General features: G+C 38.5%; 1 non-coding gene across 1 annotated transcript; it reads right to left on the bottom strand.

The window, feature by feature from the left end:
• Window positions 1-4,040: 4,040 nt before the first annotated feature.
• LOC111727500 lies at window positions 4,041-4,147 on the bottom strand. Its single transcript, XR_002775051.1, has one exon. It is a non-coding gene; the product is annotated as a U6 spliceosomal RNA (small nuclear RNA).
• Window positions 4,148-4,837: the final 690 nt, after the last annotated feature.

Here is a 4,837-nt window from a genome sequence, read left to right as displayed (position 1 = left end):
CATATGCCGGAGGTGGTGGGTTCAAGCCAAGCCCCGGTCAAAAACTACAAAAAAAAAAAAAAGAAAGAAAGAAAGAAAGAAAAGAAAAGAAAAAGAAAAACTAGCCAGGCATCTTGGTGGGCACCTATAGTCCCAGCTAATCAAGAGGGACTGAGTTAAGAGGATTGCTTGAGCCCAAGAGTTTGAGGTTGCTGTGAGCTATGATTACACTGCGGCACTCTACTCAGGGTGACAGAGTGAGACTCTGTCTCAATAAAAAAAAGAAAAAAGTCATAAAACTACGGTTACCGTTAAGAAAACAAATGAGCATAGAGAAAGAGAGAACTCCCTCCCCCTTTATTCTGTTCTATACTGTTAGAATTTTCTTACCTTTACCTAGATATCATTTGTATATTTTTTATTTCAATTTGATATGAGTGCATAAATGTTTTGGCTACATTGTTTTCATTTTTAAGGTAAAGTTGGAGCTGTAGATGAGCTCTTCACCCAGGGGGTCTGCTGTTGCCCTTACGTTGTGCACATTGGGTGAGCACTTATGAATGCCCCTCTCTTCTTCCCCTTCCTCTCCTCCCCCCTCACTTGAATATACCTGTGTTTTTCTTTCACGTGGGTGTGTAATTGTTTATATATTGGTTTCATATTCGTATTGGATACACTGGATACTTGCTTTTCCATTCTTGTGATACTTTACTAAGAAGAATGTGTTTCAACTCCATCCAGGTAATTACAAAAGATGTAAAGTCTCCATACTTTTATGGCTGAACAGTACTCCAGGATATACATGTACCACAATTTATTAATCCTATCATGAGTCAGCGGGCACGTGGGTTGCTCCTATGTCTTTGGCAATTGTGATTTGAGCTGCAATAAACATTCTAGTGCAAATGTCTTTGTGGTAAAATGATTTTCTTTCTTCTGAGTAGATATCTAGCAATGGGACAGCAGAATCAAATGAAATGTCTACTTTTAGTTTTTTGATAATTCTCCATACTTCTTTCCATAGAGGCTGTATTAGTTTACAATCCCACCAGCAGTGCAAAAGTGTTCTCCTCTCTCCACATTCACCCCAGCGTCTGCAGCTTTGGGATTTTGTGCTATGGACTATTCTCACTGGGGTTAGGTGATATCTCAGAGTTGTTTTGATTTGCATTTCTCTGATAATTAAGGATGATGAACATTTTTTCATGTATTTGTTGACCATTCATCTGTCTTCTCCAGAGCAGTTTCTATTCAAGTCTCTTGTCCACCGATAAATGGGATTGCTTGCTTTTTTGTTGATTAATTTAAATTCTCTGTAGATTCTAGTTACCAACCCTTTGTCAGATTCATACCCTGCAAGTATCTTCTCCCATTCCGAAGACTGTCTGTTTGCTTTAGTTGTGGTACCCTCAGCTGTGCAGTTGCTTTTTAGCTTGATCTTGTCGCATTTATTTATTTATTTATGGTGTTGCTGCAATTGCCAAAGGGGTATTCTTCATAAAATCTTTTCCCAGGCTGATTTTGTCAAGACTTTTCCCACACTTTCTACTTGGATTTTTATTGTGTTATGCCTTAATCTTTTATCCAGCAAGAGTCAATTTTTGGCACTGATGAGAGGTGCAGATCCAGTTTCAGTCTTCTATATGTGGCTAACCAGTTCTCCCAGCACCATTTATTAAATAGGGATTCTTTTCCAAATGTGTGCTTTTTTTTGGTTTATCAAAGATCAGATGCCGATATGTGGCTGGGTTCATCTCTAGATTCTCTATTCTGTTCCATAGATCTGTATCTCTATTTTTGCGGATATCATGTGTGTGTGTGTGTGTGTGTGTGTATATATATATATATATTTTTTTTTTTTTTTGCAGTTTTTGGCTGGGGCCGAGTTTGAGCCCACCACCTCTGACATATGGGGCTGGTGCCCTACTCCTTTGAGCCACAGGCACCGCCCCTATTTATATTTTTTATTGTCATGTTATCTTGGCAAAAATTTCATGACCTTTATTTTCTTGCTTTCTGTCTTTAATTCATTCATTAAATAGATATTTATTGACCAGCTACTAAGTGCCAAACACTATTCTCGGTTCTAGGGTTATAATAGTGAACAAGGTAAGCAAAGTTTCTGTCCTCATGGAGCTTACATTCTTGGTGTTGAAGGCAAATAAATCAACATATAAATATACATCTGATGTTGATAAGTTCTATGAGGGAAAAATGAAGTAGGTTAAGGGGGACAGACAGTGCTGGGTTGTTGCTATTTGATAAAGGGCGGCCAGTCAAAGAAGTCCTCTCTGATAAAGTAACAAAGAGGCAGAGACATGCAAGAAAATGGGAAGCAAGCCACGGAGGCATCTGGGGAAAGCGTCTTCCAGGCAGAGAAAGCAGTAAGTGCACATGTTGGGACAGTGTGTTTCAGAAACAACAAAGAGGTCAGTATGGCTGGAGAAGAGGGGCCAAAGAGGAGAATGATAGATGTTTTGTATTTGTTTTTAATTGTTTGGGATTCATTGAGGATACAAAGAATTAGGTTACACTGATTGCAGTTGTTAGGTAAGTTCCCCCTTGTAACTGTAAGAAGTATGCCATACACCGTGACCCCCCCCATCCACTTCCCTCCTTTCCTCTCCCTATCCCTTGTTCCCCTACCCTAACACCTTGTATTAACTCATCTACTGCCTTCATGTTAGGAATTGAGTACATTGGATTCTTCCTTCTCCATTCCTGTCAGTGATGCTTTACTAAGAAGAATGCGTTCCAACTCAGTCCAGGTTAATACACAAGATATAAAGTCTCCATCTTTTTTAGTGGCTGAATACTATTCCATGACATACATATACCACACCTTGTTAATCCATTCCTGGGTTGGTGGGCATTTAGGTTGTTTCCACATTTTGGCAATTGTAATTGAGCTGCAATTACAATAAATAATCTAGTGCAAATTTTCTTATAATAAAAGGATTTTTTTTTCTTCTGGGTAGATGCCTAATAATGGGATTACAGGATCAAATGGGAGGTCTAATTTGAGTTCTTTGAGGAGTCTCCATACTTCCTTCCAAAAAGGTTATATTAGTTTGCAGTACCCCTAGCAGTGTAAAAGGGTTCCCTTCTCTTCACATCCATGCCAGCATCTGCAGCTTTGAGACTTTGTGCTGTGGGCCATTCTCACTGGGTTAGGTGATATCTCACAGTGGTTTTGATTTGCATTTCTCTGATGATCAGATACAATGAGCATTTTTTCAAATGTTTGTTAGCCGTCAGCCCTTTGTCAGATTCATAACTGCAAATATCTTTTCCCATACTGAAGGTTGTCTTTTCACTTTACTTGTTGTATCCTTAGCTGTGCAGATTTTCACCTTAATTAAGTCCCATTTGTTAATCTTTGTTGGTGTTGCAATGGCTGCTGAAGTCTTTGTCATAAAATCTTTCCCCAGTCCAAAATCATCAAGTTTTCCCCACACTTTCTTCTAAGATTTTTATCAGTTTGTGTCTCAGATTTAAGTCTCTTATCCATCTTGAGTCAATTTTTGTCAGCGGTGAAAGGTGTGGGTCGAATTTCAGTCTTTTACATGTGGTTATCCAGTTCTCCCAGCGCCATTTGATGAATAGAGATTCTTTTCCCACTGTATGTTTTTGTTTGGTTTACCAAAGATCAGATGGCAAGTAGAGACTGGTTTCATCTTTTCATTTTCTATTCTATTCCATATGTGTATGTCTCTATTTTTGTGCCAATACCATGCTGTTTTGATTACTGTGGACTTGTAATACAGCCTTAAGTCTGGTAGGGTGATGCCTCTGACTGGTTTTTATTACTAAGAATAGCCTTAGCTATGCGGGGTTTTCTATTCTGGTTCCATACAAAACAAAGTACTATTTTTTCCAGTAATTCAAAATATGATATTGGTATTTTAATGGGGAACGCATTCAATCTGTAGATTGCTTTGAGTAGAATAGACATTTTGACAGTGTTGACTCTTCCCAGCCAAGAGCCTGGTATGTTCATTTATTAGTGTCTTCTGCAATTTCTTTCTCTTTTTTTTAACTTTTAACAGAAGCCTTTATTTAAAAATATGGAACGCTTCACGAATTTGCGTGTCATCCTTGCGCAGGGGCCATGCTAATCTTCTCTGTATCGTTCGAATTTTAGTATATGTGCTGCTGAAGAGAGCACTGCAATTTCTTTTCTTAGGGTTTCATTATTCCCTTTGAAAAGATCCTTCACCTTTTTTGTTAGGTATAATCCTAAGTATTTCATTTTCTTTGAAGCTATTGCAAAGTGAATTATGTCCTTGACTTGCTTCTCAACTTGTCTGTTACTGGCACATACAAAGGCTACTGAATTGTGGACATTGATTTTATACCCTGAGATATTACTGTATTTCCTGATCACTTCCAGGAGCTTTGTGGTTGAGTTTCTGGGGTTTTCTAAGTATCAGATCATATCATCAGCAAAGAGTAAGAGTTTGACCTCCTCTGCTCCCATTTGGACACCCTTTACATACTTCTCATGCCTGATTGCATTGGCTAGAACTTCCAGCACTATGTTGAATAATAGTGGTGATAGTGGACAGCCTTCTCTGGTTCCAGTTCTAAGTGGAAAAGCTTTCAATTTTATACCATTCGGTATGATGTTAGCTGTGGGTTTGTCATAGATGGCTTTAATCAGCTTAAGAAATGTGCTACTTATGCCTATTTTCTTAAGGTTCTTATAAGAAAAAGATGCTGAATTTTTTTTTAATTTTTGATTGTTGGGGAATCATTGAGGGTACAGTGAGCCAGCTTATACTGCTTGTGTTTGTTGAGTGAAGTCCCTCCATTAATAGAGTCCCGCCCCTAAGAGGTGTGTCACACACCGCAGCAG

The sequence above is a fragment of the Otolemur garnettii genome, unplaced genomic scaffold (genome assembly GCF_000181295.1).
Source record: "Otolemur garnettii isolate 467f Iridium unplaced genomic scaffold, OtoGar3 scaffold00109, whole genome shotgun sequence".
Lineage (NCBI taxonomy): Eukaryota > Metazoa > Chordata > Mammalia > Primates > Galagidae > Otolemur > Otolemur garnettii.
The sequence above is the reverse complement of the archived record's forward strand: the minus strand, read 5'-3'. Positions and strand labels throughout refer to the sequence as shown.